This window comes from Vombatus ursinus, unplaced genomic scaffold, assembly GCF_900497805.2.
Source record: "Vombatus ursinus unplaced genomic scaffold, bare-nosed wombat genome assembly UNPS02014798.1, whole genome shotgun sequence".
Lineage (NCBI taxonomy): Eukaryota > Metazoa > Chordata > Mammalia > Diprotodontia > Vombatidae > Vombatus > Vombatus ursinus.
Genome location: NW_020954576.1, coordinates 6091456 through 6110733, shown reverse-complemented (window position 1 = coordinate 6110733; position 19278 = coordinate 6091456).

The window sequence follows — 19278 nt, the reverse complement described above, 5'->3', positions numbered from 1 at the left end:
CCTTCCTTCCTTCCTTCCTTCCTTCCTTCCTTCCTTCCTTCCTTCCTTCCTTCTTTTCTTTCCTCTCCTTATTTTACCTAGGCAGGAAGTACAGGGTCCATTTACAGGCCTGGTCCCACCATTCATCAGCATCTTTAACCTGCTCTGTTTCTGACCTAAGCTGGTTTGCCCCTCCTTAGGCAGCCCGGGCCCTCCTGTTCCTGGAAGTACATCAAACTGATGCCAGACTTAGTGTAGAGACCCAATCAGCATCACCTACTGTAGCTCAGAAATCCCAAGCTCAAGAAATCCTCCAGCCTCACCCTCCCTGGTAGCTGGGTTATGGGCATTCACCACAGTGCCTGGCTAGGGACTACATTTTGATATAATAGTATACCTTCTCCATGAAAGTGAAAAGCCATCCCAATAGATCCTCACTGGGAATTCCTTCACTCCAAAATCACATGGTAGGAAGTTTTCTCAGTAATATTTTACTTCTACCACCCCTAGACAAACAAGACTATGAGGATCTCCCCTGAAACCTTCACTTTCCTGTAGTACTCACAAACAGGTCTTCCATGTCACCTGAGGTTTCATCCAGCACAGGTCACCTGCTCACACAGAGGGATATTGAGAGTAATAAGGGAACATCATCACTGCAGGATGTAGTCTCAAGTATGTATATTGGATCTGGTTTCAAAATCATTGCTTCTAAAGAGTACAAGAATGACTCTTTCACATGTTTTGTCTCAGCAAAATTAGAGTAGCTAGGCTACAAGTTGCCAGTGCTAATGGATTGTTAGTGATGCTTTATAGACTTCAAGATTATTCTCCTGCAAGTATAATGACTGGTGATATGCATCTCCCCATGCTTGCAGATTCTTCCATCACTGAAAGTCCCCATATTAATGCAGAGATGTGTGTCTGGTCCTGTCTCCAGAGGCAATTAAGGCATATATTTTAGGGTATTTAAGTCTTCCATATTCCAAAAGTCCCATATTGGAGGCAGCTGCCTTTGAGAAGAGTCACCCTTACCCAGGTTATAAAGAGTCATTACCTAAGGCAGTATTAGTAGCAAGGAGTAGCCACATTACATTTGTGTTATAACCTTGCCTGAATAAATTAGTTATGATATCTTAACTGTAGGAGAGAATTTTGTGGTAGAAGACTTTCTTTTAATTGCAAAAAACAATAAGATTAGGAGTTGAAAGAGTTAATAAACATAGTACATTTTTTGGGCTATAACTTTACTAGATTTGTTGCAACACATAGATGAAATCAGGCATGTATTCATTATTTAACTCAGCAAGCATTACTAAGCACTACATCTTAGGCACTGGGAATCCAAAGACAAAAAGAACCCTCCTCTCAAGGAAATTGTATTTTTTCCAGGGGGAATAGCATATATACAAACACATACAAAATACTTTTTAATTTTTCCAGCAATAAATTTCTCATCTGCTTTTTTTCTTAATTTGACTTGTTCTATATTTAAAGAATTCAGTTCCTCAGAATCATAACTAGGACTTTTTGCATTTGCAACAAATTTATTTGAGTGACAGGGCAGCACAGCAACACAAAGAATAATTCTGATTGTGAAGTTTGGATAGGTATGAAGCAAAGTAAAGCTTAACAGAAGATCCCAGGCCAGGGCTGGCAGAAGACTGAGGCAAGTGGTCGCTATGAAAAAGAAGCATACCTTCCTCTGCCCATCCATCACCCCAATGTTATTCCATACTGGTTATAGTTCTGAGATTTCAATGCAAGGGCAATGCAGATTTCTCATAAATTTGTGTAAGAAGTTTTATGTGGGGCCTGTGTAGATGTGTGATAATAGTAAAAGGGGGTACTATCTCTTACAACTTACATAGAGTATCACTGTGCGACATTAACATTTTCTGAATATGTGGTTTGCTATATCTCTCCTCCTGCCTCAAAACTGCTTGCTTCATTTCACTTGTATTTCTGTCTAGATTCAGGGGAAACACCACTGAGATATGTTATGCTCATTTCAGCTAAATTGGGTGAAGCAAGAACTGATAATCTCAGAGATTTTGCTATTTCCTACCCTGCGTCCTGAACAGGAGCTTTTGGAGTCTTCCTTTGACCCAATGGGTCTAAAATTCAATAACAATGGAGAATCCTGACATTTCCACTGTATTTGCCATTTTTAGCTACACTTAGTGATTCTTCTCTATGCATACTCATATATTGTGGGCAGATCTAATTAAATACAAGCATTTGCGCATAAACGCAGGTACAAAATCATAAATAATACACCTTGTTTTTAAATAGGTACTTTCCCAAAGAGACACTGGGGAATATATATCGAAGTGGAAGATAATAGCAGATAATTCACAGAGACAGACTCCAAAAAGGAGTAGGAAGAGGAAGAAATGAAGAAGAAAATGGCATTATCACAAGGAATGATCATATTTCATGGTAAACTATGCCACATTATCTCTCTATCTCTCCAAGTACAATTATACTTTATTAATCCAAGAATATGTGATTTCTGTCAAGGTGTTCTAATCTTTCTGACAGGCTTTCAGTGTCCCTTCCCTGTTGCAGATTATAACACCGTTAGGGACTGAGTGATCTTTGAAAGTCATTGTGACCAAAAATAAAATCATCCCACTGAAACTAGGTGGCTCAGTGGATAGAGTTCTGGGTTTACAGTCAGAAGATATGAGTTCACATCTGCCCTCAGAAACTTACCTCTGTCTGCCTCAGTTTCCTCAATGGTAAAATAAGGATAATGATAGCACCTACCTCCCAGGGCTGTTGTGAGGATGAAATGAGATATTTGTAAAGTGCTTATCATAGTTCCTAGAATATAGTAATTATTAAATTTTTGCTTCCTTCTTTCCTACAGATTATCTAGTACTAGCTTCTCCAAACTAAGTGAGGCCAATCTCTGGATGACAGACATTTAGTTTGTCCCCAGTTTCAGACTTGGAGTCTGTCCAGCATCTCAGAGTTGCCAGAGCTTACATTCCATTGCCATAGATTTTGGGCACCCAGGGTCATCTTCACAGTGTCTGGCCAATTGTAAACACTTAATAAGTGCTTGTTGATTGACTGATGCTACTACATCATCAGTAATGTATGTGCTATGAGTTGTTTGTGATGAGCGGTAATAGGTTCACATTAATCTGCTTATCCAGTCCCTCGTAAGCAAGGCTTTGCATTTTCAAGATGGGATGCTTGAGTTAGGAATGTTGTCTTTGTTCAAACAACACAGAGAAGGCAACTGGCCCTTACAGAGAAGGAACCCCAGACCCTGTTTTCATCAATCTCATGCTCTAACTAACTGCCCTGAAGTTTTTCAGAATATTTGGCATTTGAGAATCTCTATTTCAGTTAGAAATATAAATTCTTCCCTACCAATGTGTGAGCCACCCCTTTCTGCTCCAAAATTTCTTCTAAACTACTTGTTGTTTGACCTTCTTTACTCAATAAATCCTCTATTTTCTCAACTAGTTCTTCCTTCGCAGTATGGGGTATGTAGCTACACTGTTTCCCAGACTCAGTTTCCTACTCTCACTGGATTTGGTATTTTTGAATAATCCCGTAGATCACGAGTGGTCTCCCTGGCCCTGATCTTGCTATGACATGTTTTGCAGCCTCCTAATTCTTTGACTCGCCTTTTTATTATCCTTATAGTGTCCTTATTTTTGTTCTCTAGGTCTACTCCTAAAATTAGGAGACCTCTCATATGTTTCCAATTCAAAAGCATCATAATGTTTTTCAAGCAATTTATACTCTTCTCTGGTCAACAGATTGATACATAATGGCTATATTCCACAAACCCATAATAGAAAAGTAAAGTGGACATGCAATATTATAACACAATTAATATAAGAAGCAGATGCTCTAAGTAAGTGGCACTTAGCAAATAAGAGTAAAGCAATTATGCAAATTAGCAGTGATGACAGCATTCCATTTTCACACCAACAGGCAACTAAATAATGTTTAATGTTGTAATTGGCATCATGGAATTCAGGCTTTCATATGTAAATTCAGCATAGCAAAGTAGCAGAATAGATGCTTATGGACGCAGTTACAAAGAGGAGACTGAAAAATTAAATACAAAATGAAAAGAAAAACAAAGCTAAAAATGAAAAGAGAAATAGAATTCAAAACAAAAAGCAAACACTTCAGTGAGATAGAAAAGAAAATAACATAAAAGGAGACAAAATTATACTTCAAAAGGAAACTAAATTTTGTGCCAAAATTATAGAATCCAACAAGGAACCAATCAAAATTATAAGATTCAATGAATAACAAAAATCTTCCCAATGTTAGCAAAAGTGATGAGGTAGCTAGTGGATAGAATGCTGGACTTCTAGTTAGGAAGGTGAGTTCAGATCTGGCCTCAGCTATGTGACCCTAAGCAAGTCACTTTACTTGTTTGTCTCAGTTTTCTTGTATGTAAAGTAGTACCTGCCTCCCAGGGTTGTTGCGAAGATCAAATGAGATAATTATTGTAAAGAACTTAGTGCAGTGCCTGGCACATAGTAGATTCCATATAAATGTTAGCTATTGTTATTAAATGAAATAACTCATGTAAAATAATTTGTAACCTTGAAAGAGGCTACATAAGAGTTAGTTAATATTATTTTCAAATCTTCCCAATATTAGCAAAAATTCAATTTAGGTTCAGCTCTAAGACCAAACCATTAAAGGGAAAAAATGAAATAGCATAAAGATAATACAAAATGAAAATTCTTAAAAAAAAATCTAAAATACAATTTTTATAGAAAACTTCCAATTTCTATGTGGGAAATTCTTCTTAAAAGAAAGAATTAAAGTAGTACATAAACTCTCAAGTAGAGAAAAGAAAATGTTTAGGGAAAAAAGTTGAAAGAAATTCTTCCCAGAGGACGAGTTTCTATTTCTAACAGTGGCTGGGATAGGCTGGGATAAGGGTCAGTTGGCCCTGACCCTTAGTGTGGACAGAACTACTTTTTCCCAGATACTCTTTTGGGAATTCCCTTTAGTGTGACTTTCTCTTAGTTAGCTTCTTCTTTTTCTCTCTGTTTCTGGAGAATGAGGTGGATGGGCTCTTTAACCTGACAGAAGGGGATGACAATACAGGGAAATTTACCTGAGGCCACTTTCTCAGGTTGGCTTCTCTGGCTTCTAATTTATCAAGTCTTCTCCCACCAGAATAATGCTGACTCTTTTTGTGTCCGGCCAAATTCTCTTAACCTGTTATCTGCTTTTGGGGAGCTTCTGCGTAATAATATGTAGCAATAAAATTTCTGGTTCATCTGAAGCCCATAGCTGGTAATCCCAACAATTAAAAAGAGAACCTCCCCTTTGTGTGCCTTGGTGGGACCATAATTTTACTCAGCTACTGTAAAATCATCCCACCCTCCCCACCCAGAAAAAACAGGCATATAAGTAGCAATGCCTTAGAAAAACTGATTTCTTTCAAGTATAGATGGTGACATAAAAAAGAAGGAATTTTTAAGATTGGAAAACAAAACAATAGTTCTCTCCCTTGAATATATGGATTAGTGAACTGAAGGAAAACAGAGTAGAATTAGGAATACCTGCTCTGTTTTCAGTTGCCCAATAGGTATAGTTCCGTGCATCAGCTTTGTCTTCTTCCTTTATCCCTATTTAACAATGTATGATATTAAGATAAAATAAAAAACAACATATGTTGTTTTAAATAGTATTTGTTCAATTGTTGATATTTGTTATATTAGCTATCAGGCTGACATTTGTTATATCAGAATATCTCAGCATTCTAATTATGTTACTCCATGTCTTCAAAATCCACAACAAGCTCTTAGGCTACAGAAAAAAGTTCAAACTACTTAACCTGGTATCTAAGCTCCTTCATACTCTGGTCCTGACCTACCTTTTCTGTCTTATTTCTCTTTACTTCTTTTTGCACATCTTCTATGTTAGTCGAGCAGGACAACATTTCATCTCCCGAATCTGTCCTGTGATTTTCTATTTCTATGCTTTTGGACACACTCTTACATCCACCTGGAATGCCTTTCCCTTCATCTCTGCCTAAAACTTAACCAACATTCAGTCCCATCTCAAACTAAATCTTCTCCATGAAAATTTCCCTGATTCTTTTTCTTTTCTATCCCCCCTCCCTCAAGCACTGGAAGTAAATTCTCCTTTCTCTAGGTTCCCATAAGGGTTTCATTGTATCTATCCTAAATCATTCCATTACATTTGACATTTTCTTCCTCGTTTTATGTCTTCTACTAGATGGTATTACTCTCAGGGTGAAGTAGGGAATAGCCTGTCCTCTGAATCTCCTACAATGCTTCACACATAATAAGAACTGAATTAATGATCATTTCATTGAATTGAATTGAGTATAGGGTTTCAAATTAAAAAAGGGGTAGGATTCAGAAGAAATCATGTCAGTGATACTTTTACCAACTACCCTTCCTTTTCCCCCTTGATTCTCTGTCTCCATAGCCTATCTTGACTCTTGTGTTTTCTTTTAATCCTACACTCACCCCAATGCCTCTGTTTACCCCATATGGGATTAAAATAAGCATTCAACAGTTTTTGAGCTCAAGAGCTAATCATAAATCATAGGTAAGAGGCCTTGGTGATATTTTTCATTTTCATCATAAAAGCATTGGGCAAATTTCCCTAACCAGCACATTGCTCCAAGCAATGGCATAGTTGACAAGCTCAAAATTAGTAGTCAGGAAACCCTGAGTTTAATCTCAGTTCTGTCACTGACCTATTGAGTGACCCTGGGAAAACTATAAATCTCTACTGGACTCAGTTTCCTTCTCTGTAAAATGGGGTTAATAATGCCTGTCTTTTCTAAATCTAAGGGTGGTTTTAAGGATCAAATATGATTCTTGATATAAAAGCTCTTCAAATATGTAGGTATGTACATGCATATATATCTGTAATATAGTACAAATTTGGCAATATTATTATGATATTATTAAAACACTTCTTTAAATCAGACTAGTGTAGTTGTTGGAACAATACCATGAACATTATCAGTCTGTCCCATGGGAAAAGGGGGGGACTAGTATAGTAAAGGCACAGCCTATGACTAAGTTCATTCCTTTACTATGGGCTAATGGTATTCTTGTGATATATTTATCTTTTTCCACAAAGGAGTTGCATCACTCTGTGGGTGATAGGGAATGACCTAGATCACATCCAGAAGTAGAGCCAAATAATAACAATTTGTATGTGTATGGCACTTTCCCATTTGAACCTCACCACAAACCTGTGAAATACTCAGGGCCAGTTGTCATTATCTTCACTCTACAGATAAGCACATTTAGGTTAATGACTTATCCAAGGTCACACAGATAATGAGTATCACTGAAATACACCTGTGGACAATCAAATACTAGTAGAAAGAGCACCAGACTTCACTCAAGAGACCTGGATTATGAGCACTGGATTTAGCATCTAAGGACTTGGTTTCAACTCTCACCTCTGTTATTGTTACTTACTATTTGACTTTGGATTAAATTGCTTCATTTTAATGGGTCCCCATTTCCTCTTCTATAAAATTAAGTAGTTGGACTAGATGAAATACGAAGTTTTTTCTAGTTCTAAATCCACTTATTAATTTGTGTTCTTTTATGAACATGTGCCATGGTGGTGCTATCTTAGACATTTAAGAAGATAGTATGAACTATGGTTTGAGGTTCTGGGAAATGTTATTGCTGCATATTTCTGAGTATCACTTCCCTGTGTTCCATAGGTGGATTGGATTACGAGGGCCAGTTCTTAGACCATGCATAGGTATGTTCCACTTGGTTCTAGAACATGCAACATCATGGAGATTTGGAAAGAGCTAGTTTCCAGTGCGACTAAGGTATGTATGCTGTGTGAGGATGAAGAATTCTGGATGGCTGTGAAGCCAGAGGAACTTATGGGGGTTGCTGAGCCAAAACTGAGTTTAAATACAAAAGGGGTAACATTCTTGGTTCATTCCATCTATGATTTGAGTGAGGAAGGATGATTTGAGCTGTTCCATGAGAGTTAGGAAAGGGAAAGGCTATCTGTGAGCAGTCGGCCATCTCTATCTGTGTATGTTCTTTCCTTGTCTTTGGTGGCTAATTATTCTATGATAGAAGTGTCCAGGTGAATTCAGAAGAGCCAGAATTTCCATTATGGTTGGATCTGAATAACAGTAGTGTCACTAGCCACTGGAGGAAGAGGTCAATATCAATCTACCTAAAATAGATTCAGAAAAATAGTGACAGCAACTTTAGGGGATGTAACCCCTCGTGGTGCAAGAAGTACCAACAATGGATTCAAGAGAGGCACAGATTCTTGGAACCCCAATGTTTTCAAGTAGTTGTTTAGTCTGGAACCAAGTAGAAATATGTGTGCATGCTCCAAGGAGCGGTTCCTGTGTGCTATCCCACCTATATTATACTGAGCTTTCTGATGGTACGAAGGCAGCTTGAGAAAGAGGGCTTTGCATATGTGTTTTCCCTTCTTTAGTATTTCTTGCATCCTATAGCAATGCTTTGTCCAGTATCTGTGGCTTAAGAGTTAATTTTATAGCAGAGGCTGAGCCTCTGATGATAAGACCTCTCTAAGAAAGCCTGGGCTACATCTATGATAAGGCTATTATTATCTGAAACTTTGTCTGAACATGCCAAGGGCACATTGAGACGCCTCATATGTAATGACAGATGCAGGATGAGAAGCCCAGTGTTCTGACTCCTGGTTCTGTGTTTATGCCCCTATAAATACTGCCTCTCTTAAAAGAATAATTATCAGAAGCCATATCTGGAAAAACTAAGTGCTGAGTGAAAGAGAAAAAGAAAAGGATTTGAGAACAAGAGGATAAATTTCCTTTCTCTTTTGCTCTCACCAGGAAAGGTGAGATTATTCTGGAATCATGTACCAGGTCTTCTTTTCACCACTCTCTCTATAACAGATGTAGTTTTACTCAGACACAGTTCAACATCTCGGTCACAGCGAATCATCTTGCAGCCTCTTGTGTTGCTGGTAGATTGGCTAGCTTGCCTTGTTAGGGGAAGGCCCCCAAATAATTCCCTTCAGAAGGACTCCAAAGATTGTAAACAGACTGCACCACTGGCCCAGTTTTGAATGAATCCAGGAAGGCTGATGGCATTCCCCCACAGCTGCTTCCATTTCACAATGATCCAAGTTGACTTGTGAACTGCTTGGTTGCCTAAAATCCACCCACCATCAACACAGGATAAAAAACAGATCAGCTGCCCCATCTACCACTGACACATGCTATTTAAGTGCTCAAAACCAGAGAAAAGATCCTACCAATTCATGCTACTGAGTTTCTGTTATTGTTTCTCCATCTCAAGGGTTCCTCCACCCAGCTCCCTTTCCCTTCCATGAAGAGTCATGAGTAGAAGGCAACTAGTGGTTGATAACCATGAGAAGCAAGGTCTAGGGGATGCATGCTTCTTTCATGTCATTCTCTGTTTTTTGACTTCATAATAAACTCTGGAGTTTTGAGCCTGGAGTTCCAGGTTCTCCTTTCCAGACATCCTCCACTATTCTCCAATAATGAACCTTTCACTTCAGTTCAAGGTGATTTATTCACAGCTTTACATAAAAACCTAGTTTTTACCTGTCTCCTTAGCTATGCTTATACTGTTTTCCCTGCCTGAGACACCATTCCCCCTCTTCTTTACCTATGCAAATCCTGCCTATCCTTCAAGTCCCAACTCACCTCTAGCTTCTTCCTGGAGACCTTCGGACCTGAGTCAGGTTTCCCAGCTCTGAAATAGCATAGTTCTTATCATCTTGCACATTACACACTGCAGGAGTCTAATTGATGGATGCCAAATCAAATCAAATGACTTTAACCTTAATATACATTGCCTTATATTATTTATTAGTTATCTTTTCATGTTTCTCTGTCTTCTCTTTTCAATTAGGCAATATGTTCTTAAGGGGCAGGGATGAAATCAATGTTCTTACATTCCCCACAGTATAGCATGGTGACTCACAAATGGTCAGCACTCAATAAAGTCTTGTTGATTGGTTACCCATTCTTTCTTCTTCTTTTTTTTTTAAGGCAATTGGGGTTTAGTGACTTGCCCAGCGTCACACAGCTAGTAAATGTCAAGTGTTTGGTCTGAGGCCAGATTTGAACTCAGGTCCTCCTGACTTCAGGGCCGGTGCTCTATCCACTGCGCCACCTACCTGCCCCGATTGGTTACCCATTCTTGAGGGTAGGAACTGTCTTCTAACTCTTTTTGTATCTACAGTACTTAGAACAGTGCCTGGCACATAATAGGTACTTAATAAGTGTTTGTTGGTTGATATATATATACACATATATATGTACACATATTATTATGTAAACATATATGTATCTTGATGATTATTATATGAATATATACACATATGTGGGCATATAGACATACTCACATAACAATGGCTAATATATGTATACTCATATATAGGTATATATACATATATATAAATGCACACATATTGATATATATATATTTATGTGGTTGACATACACACATATACTAACATACATATGACTAACATAACAATGGTTGATTGGTAACTTATCGACTTTGTTGAGTGCTATTTATGAGTTAATGTGTTATACTGTGGGAGTTGTAAGAACATAGATGTGATCCCCAACCTTAGGAAAATACTATATAGTTATCAAGATAAGAAATATACATATATATGTGTGTGTATATATATATATAATATATATATATAGAAGGAGATGTATATATACATATGTGTGTACTTACATACATACATATAGCACAGTGCCTGGCAACTCAGTTCAATAAACATCTATTAAGTACCTACTATGTGCCAGGCACTGTGCTGAACACTGGAGATATAACTAAGAAAAAGAAAGACAGTCCCTGACCTCAAGGAGCTCAAAATTGAATGGCAGAAGACAACAGACTAAAGGAAGTTGAAAGTGGGAAGAGGGACCACCAGGAGGTACCTGGCATGGTGGCATAATGGTCCACAGAGTGGAAACCAAGGAGAGCTGATGATAGATAACGGATAACCTGCAAACTTCTGAGCTTTTGGGAGGAGTTTATTTCTCTATCCTTTAGGCCTGCCATCAGAAGTGAAAGGCAACTCAGGGAGTTGAGAAGATGTTGAATATCAAAAACTGAGTCAGTCTGCATGATGATGGGATTTCAGGTGATCAGCTGATGCTGGAGGAAGCATAATGTTCAAAACCTATCTTCAATGTCCATGGAGTGATATCATGGATTCACTTTCCCAAAATGAGACTGGTTACGCTTCTCCTTCAGGATTCTAGGGATACTCATGAGGAGTGTGAGTGTGAGTGTGTGTGTGTGCATGCACGCACATGCGTGCATGCACGTGTGTAGGGGGGTTATATTTCCTGATGGTATCAGCTTGAGTTTCCATTACAGTGTATCTTCCTCATTGTTAACCATCAGTGATTAATGCTTCCCCCTAGTTTCATTTACTCAATTAACATCAATTAGCTTCAACTTAGGGATATTTACTTCAAATGTATAGCAAGAACAAAAAGTTACAAACATTTCTCTCTGACACCAGGATCCATACTTTACCCTTATACCATTTTGCCCCCTACAGAGAGTGGGCTCAAACTTAATTTAGCTTCTATATAGTATTCTCCCCACAAAGTCTTGATTGAATATGAGAAAGTCAATAAATTAATGAGTTTGCCTTTCTGCTACTGCTGAGCAGTTTCATTCTAATTACTCTGGACTTTATTCCTCACTGTCTAGCTTCTAACAAACACTAACACTCCTTGACTTCTGGGGGTTTGTTCCCTAAACCTTTCAAATCTCACAACATCACTGCTATCTATGATCATCTTCACCTAAAACATAGGAAAGAACCAATACCAACAGGTTAAGACAGAGCTGTATTCAGAAACCACTCACAGGCCTTAGATGGGGAAAGTTGGACAGCTCACACAATACAGAAGATTAAGGTATATTTCTCTCCTCAAATGCCAAAAGGGAGGAAAAGAATAATAGCAAGATTCTTGATTTTACTGGTTAGTGGCCTTTAAATGTGTCTATCTCAATTTTGGCTATGTAAGCACTCAAACAGTTCTCTTTATCATGCAGTTAGCTAATTGGAACCAGTTCCAGGATTCCTGCACGTACTCCAAATTTTAGAGCAAGGAACTTCTATTAAAAATCATTGGGCCTGTCTCTAAGCAGACCACTCAGCCCTCCCACCCACTTATAATCCTTCCCCCTATACTGCTCCCATTGAAAAATAATTTACCTTCTCTACAAATCAACTGGAATATATTTTGACCACATTGTCTGCATTCCCAATATAGAATTCTTCTTTGGGGCTTCAGGGAGACATAGGCATTGTACTTTCACTTGCTTCATTATTTTACTTGTTCCATTAGACTATATAAGCTCTTGAGGGCAGGAACTGTCTTTTGCTTTTTTGGTTCTCTTATGCTTAGCTCAGTGTCTGGGCACATAAAAAGCACTTTATAAATGTTGATTGATTGATTGATTAATCAATTGATTGCTTTACTTGCTTCCCCAGTACCATATAGGAAAGAGTCTTAAAACAGTCAAGGTAGTGACAATTACAAATGTCCCCAAATGAAAAGTTTCTCAGATTCAATAAAGTAACATTTTACAAAGATCCTAAAAGATTACTACTTGCTTGGTATTTAATAAGTACATGTTTTGGTGTCCAAAATGATCTTCTTCATCCCAAAGGTAATAAAGAAAGAAGAAAGCAAAGAAAATCATCTTCAATCTCAAGGAAATTTTGTTCCTTTGGATTTTCCCAGATAATGTGGAACTCTTCCCACTGAGATTAGAAACTTTGGGTTGACTGAAAGTTATTCTTCAATCTCAGGTGAGAAACCAAACTATCTTGGGTGAAAATATTCTCATGCTTACCTCAATGCATATGACCATCAACTGAGGTCTGGACAAAATCTCTAGATATCCTTTTCTATACAGTGCACATCAAAATGTCTCAAATAATCCCTGTTACGATAGGTCACACATACCTCTTGAAGTTGAGTCAAATTTCCTCTGGGTCTTTATATCAAAAAGTACCTGAAATTTACCCACAATTTATCCCAGTTATTGCAAGGGTACTACTATTAGAATTCTAAACTCCCCCAATAAAAGGACTAGCAGACCCAGTTAGAGTCTAGATAGATAACAAGATCAAATAAGTCCTAAACAAAAGTGAGGCTCCTCAGAAAAGAGATTCAGGTTGACTACTTAAAGTTTCTAGGCCAGTAAGAAAATCTTACCCTATAGGTTGGCATAGGTAAGACTTCACAATAAGGAAAGCAGTCTAAGTCTTCTTAAACACACACGCACACAGACACACAGACACACACACACACACAAAGATTACCCAACTAAGCACCAATATATCATTCATAATTCTCTTATTAACCTCAATATTAATACTTTTACAAGACTCAGAAATATAGCAAATACTAGTTGTCAAAAATCTGATGAATCAAAAAATACAAAACTAATCTCAAAAGGAACTGACTTGTGAGAGAATCACACAGGAAAATGATTGCACAATCAAAACCTAAAACAAAGAGATTTTTAAAAATACTTTTCCTAGTGGATCCCCAAAATTGGAGTATCCAATAACTAGAGTTTCAGGAGGAAATATTTCTCCAGGGTCTCCTCAAGAATGCAAAGGGCCCAATTATATTCCAGAGGAGATTCTGCATTTAGCAATCATCTGGTGTCACTCTCTCAGAGCAATGCTAGCCAAACCAACTAGATCAATAACCTTGGTAAAATCACTTAATCTCCTTAGGAATCAATTTTTTCCTCTATAAAATGAGGGTTGGATTAGAGAGCTTCTGAGTTTCCTTCTACTTCTTAACCAATGGTACTATAAAGGTATTTTTCCCCTGATAGAATGTAAATTCCTTATAGAAAGGGACTGCTTTACTTTTTCTTTTATATCACCAATGCTTAACAGATATTAGGTGCTTAATAAATACTTCTTGATTGCTTGATTTACTGAATTTCTTTTTTTAAATGTCTTTTTAATTTATGGTGCAAAATAAAAATTTCCACAATATGGTATAACAAAAAAAAAAGATTGCACATGAAACTGAAAATCTATTATGTACAACTTGCTATTCCATTTACATATATAACACCCACATATATATATATGTCTTTTTTTCTCCTTTTTTCTCTCCCCCTCTACCTTAGAGATGGTTATTGAATTTCAATGTAAGTAATGAAAAACAATGGCTTTATTACCAACAAAACCCAGAAGGAAGAGAGAAAGAAATTTCATTTAAATTAACTGAAGACAATATATAATATTTGAGAGTCTATCTGCTAAGACAAGTCCAGGAATTATGTGAACACAATTCTATGAACACAATTTTCACACAAATAGAAACAGATCTAATCAATCTGAGAAATATTAATTGCTCATGGGTAGGTCAAACCAAAACAATAAAAATGAAAATTCTACCTAATTTAATTTACTTATTCAGTGTCAATTTACAATTGTAAATCAATTTACAAAAAAAAAATACTTTATAGAGTTAGAAAAAATAGTAGCAAAATTCTTCTGGAAGAACAAGAGAATATCAAGGGAATCAATGCAAAAAGCAAAAATTAAAGCAGGTAGACTAGCACTTATATATTTCAAACTATATTACAAAACAGTAATTATCAAAACACTTTGGTACTAAGAAATAGAGTAGTAGGTCAGTGGAATAGGTTAGGTTCACAATAGACCCCAGTAATACATAGTAATCCAGTATTGATAAACTATAACTACTATATAAACTATCTTTATATAATAATGTAATTATAAATTATATTATACTTTATGTTACTATCTAATATCTAGCATTGATAAATCCAAAGATACAAGCTTTGGAAGTAAGAACTCAACATCTGACAAAAATTGCTAGGAAAACTGTTTGCTAGGAGAGCAGTTTGGCAGAAATTGGGCATAGACCAGTGACTTCACAACATGTACCAAGATAAGGAAAAAATAAATTATTTAGACAAAAAGGGTGATACAGATAAATTAGGGAACCATAGAAAAATGTACCTCTCAGACCTATGGATAAGGAAAGAGTTGATGATCAGACAAAAAATAGAGGGGATTACAGAGAGTAAAATAGATAATTCGGAATACATGAAATTAAAAGGCTTTTGCACAAACAAAACTAATGTGGCAAAAATTAGGAGGAACACAGGAAATGAGGAAAATATTTTGCAACAAGTTTCTCTGATAAAGGCCTCATTTCTCAAATATTTAGGGAGCTGAGACAAATTTATAAAAATAAGAGCCATTCCCCAGTTGATAAATGGTCAAGGGATATGAACAGGTAGTTTTCAAAAGAAAAAATCAAAGCTATCAATGGCCACTTGAAGAAATGTTCTAAATCACTACTGATTAGAGAAATGCAAATGAAAATAATCCTGAGATACCACCTCATACCTATCAGATTGACTAACATGACAGAAAAGGAAAATGGCAAATGTTGGAGAGGATGCGGAAAATAGGGACACTAGAATTGAGAACTAGTTCAACCATTCTAGACAGCAACTTGGAACTATGTCCAAAGGGTTATAAAACTATGAATACCTTTTGACTCAGCAATACTACTTCTAGATCTGTATCGCAAAGAGATCAAAGAAAAAGGAAAAGGACCTACATGTTCAAAAGTATTTATAGGGGCGGAGCCAAGATGGCATAGTGAAAGCAGTGACTTGCTTGAGCTCTCTCCCAACCCCCTCCAAATAACTATAAAAAAAATGGCTCTAAACAAATACTAAAGCAGCAGAACCCACAAAAAGACAGAATAAAACAAATTTCCAGCCCAAGACAACCCAGATGGTTGATCAGAAAGGTATATCGCACCAGGCTGGGAGAGGAACGCAGTTTGGCATGGGCATGTAGGCCACAGCGAACCTGGAGTAGGCCTCAGAAGACTGAATCGCAGGCAGCTGTGGTAGTTTCCAGACTTTTCAACCCACGAAAGCCAGACAACTTAGAAGGTCAGTGGGAAAAGTCTGTTTCTGCGGTGAGAGAGAAGCTAGATTCCAGGAGCAAGCCCTGAGCACAGCTCTGGGGCAGCAGCTGCTTCCTGAGCTTGTGGCCCACAAACTGAGGCTGAAAAGAGGGGGATTGCAGGGATCTCTTTGCCAGGGCTGAGGCAGGAATCTCTTGCTTTGCCTGTGCTTGGATCTGGGTCACATTTCTGAGGGGCGGTCTTGGGGCAAGGAGGAACGCTGGTGTGATAGAGCTTGTCGTGGTGGTGAAGAGGAAATCGTCCTCACAGTTCGAAGAAAGAAAAGAGTGCTCATAGACCAGAGCACAGGCCAGGAAAGGAGTAAACACCTCGTGCCTTATCATAGCACCTTGGAAGAACTGAAAATGTACAGGTCCCTAGAAGTATCTCTGAAAACAGCTGTACAAACCCCCGAAGCTTGGGACAGTACATTCTCCACATTGGAAGCATACTCTTACCTTAACAAAGAGTTTAAAACTCAAGTAATTGGCTGGGATCTTGAGCAAACCTCGCAAAAAGAATCAGATTATATTATCTTACTTTGGTGACAAAGAAGATCAAAACATACAACCAGAAGAAGACAATAAAGTCAAAGCTCCTACATCCAAAGCCTCCAAAAAAATATGAATCAGTCCCAGGCCTTGGAAAAGCTCAAAAAATATTTTGAAAAGCAAGTAAGAGAAGTAGAGAAAAAACTGGGAAGAGAAATGAGAGTGATGCAAGAAAATCATGAAAAACAAGTCAACAGCTTGCTAAAGGAGACCCAAAAAATACTGAAGAAAATAACACCTTAAAAAATAGCCTAACCCAAATGGCAAAAGAGGCCCTAAAAAGCAAAATTGGCTAAATGGAAAAGGAAGTCCAAAAGTTTACTAAAGAAAATACTTCCTTAAAAATTAGAATAGAGCAATTGGAAGCTAGTGACTTTATGAGAAATCAAGACACAAATCCAAAAGAATTAAAAATTAGAAAACAGTGTGAAATATCTTACTGGAAAAACAACTGACCTGGAAAATAGATCCAAGGGAGAAAATTTAAAAATAATTGGACTATCTGAAAACCATGATCAAAAAAAGAGCCTAGACATCATCTTTCAAGAAATTATCAAGGAAAACTGTCCTGATATTTTAGAACTAGAGGGCAAAATAGAAATTGGAAGAATCCACCAATCTCCTCCTGAAAGAGATCCCCAAAGGAAAACTTCTAGGAATATTGTAGCCAAATTCCAGAATTCCCAGGTCAAGGAGAAAATAATGCAAGCAGCCAGAAAGAAACAATTCAAGTATTGTGGAAACACAATCAGGATAACCCAAGATTTAGCAGCTTCTACATTAAGGGACCGCAGCACATGGAATGTAATAATCTGGAGGGCAAAGGAGATAGAATTACAACCAAGAATCACCTACTCAGCAAAACTGAGCATAATTCTTCAGGGGATAAAATGGTCATTCAGTGAAATAGAGGACTTTCAAGCATTCTTGATGAAAAGACCAGAGCTGAATAGAAAATTTAACTTTCAGATACAAGACTCAAGAGAAACATGAAGAGGTAAACAGAAAGAGAAATCATAAGGGACTTATTAAAGTTGAACTGTTTACATTCCTGCATGGAAAGATGATATTTGTAACTCATGAGACCTTTGTCAGTATTACGGTAGTTAGAGGGGGAAAATTATATGTATGTAGATAGATAGGTAGATAGATAGATAGATAGATAGATAGATAGATAGATAGATAGATAGATAGATAGATAGAGGGCACAGGGTGAGTTGAAGATGAAGGGGTTATATCTGAAGAATAAAATTAAGGAGTGAGAGAGGTTTATACTAGGAGAAGGAGAAAGGGAGAGGTAGAACGGCGTAAATTATCTCACAAAAAAAAACCAGAAAAGAAAAGGCTCTTACAGTGGAGGGGAAATGGGGGAAGGTGAGAGGGAATGAGTGAATCTTATTCTCATAGGATTTGGCTTAAGCAGAGAATAACACATGCACTCAATTGGGTATGGAAATCTGCCTTACCTTACAGGAAAATAGGGGGGAAGGGGACAAGAGAGCAGGGAGATGATAGGAGGGCAGATTGGGAAAGGGGGTAATTAGAAGCAAATACTTCTGAGGAGGGACAGGGTCAAAAGAAAGAATAGAATAAATGGGGGAGCAGGATAGGATTAAGGGGAATAGAGTTAGTTTTTCACAACATGTCTACTATGGAAGTGTTTTGCATAACTGCATATGTATAACCTATATTGAGTTGCTTGCCATTTCAATGAGGGTGGGTGGGGAGGGAGGAAGGGAGAAAATTTGCAACCCAAAGTTTTAAAAACACATGTTTAAAAAAAATGTTTTCACGTGTAACTGGGAAATAAGAAATACAGGAAATGGGGTACAGAAATCTATCCTGCAATACAGGAAAATAGAAGGGGAAGAGGATAAGAGAAGGGGGGAGAGATAAAAGGGAGGACAGACTAGGGGAAGGAGTATTCAGAATGCATGCCATCTCGGGGTGGGGGGAGGGGCGAGATGGGGTGAAAATTTGGAACTCAAAATCTTGTGGAAGTAAATGTTGAAAACTAAAAATAAATAAATTTATTTAAAAAAAGAAAAAAGAAAAAAAGTATTTATAGCAGCTCTTTTTGTGGTGGCAAAAAATTGGAAATTGAGGGGATGCCCATCAAGTGGGGAATGGTTGAACAAGTTGTGGTATATGATTGTGATGGAATACTGTTGTGCTATAAGAAATGATGAGAAGGTGGATTTCAGAAAACCCTGAAAAGATTTATATGAACTTATGAAAAGTGAAGTGAGCAGAACCAGGAGAACACTGTTGACAGTAATGGCAATAGGGTAAGGAAGACCAATTGTGAAAGATTTAACTAATCTGATTAAGACAATAATCCAAGGTAATTCCATAGGCCCCATGATGAAAAAGGCTTTTCATTTCCAGAGAAAGAACTGATGAACTCTGAATACAGATTGAAGCATACTTTTTTAAAAACCACTTTATCTTGATTGTTTATTTTGTTTTCTTTTACAAATGGCTAACATGGAATATGTTTTGCATGACTTCACATATATAATCAGAATAAAATTTATTGCCTTCTCAAGGAAGGGGAAAGGGTGGAAAGGAGGAAGAGAATTTGGAACTCATAATTTTAAAAAATGATTGGTAAAAATTTTTACATGTAATTTGGAAATATTTAATGAAATAAATAAAAATAATTAAAAAAAGAAAAACACTAGTTTTCTCCACCTATGTTTCTAACATGCTTTATTTGAAGCCTTC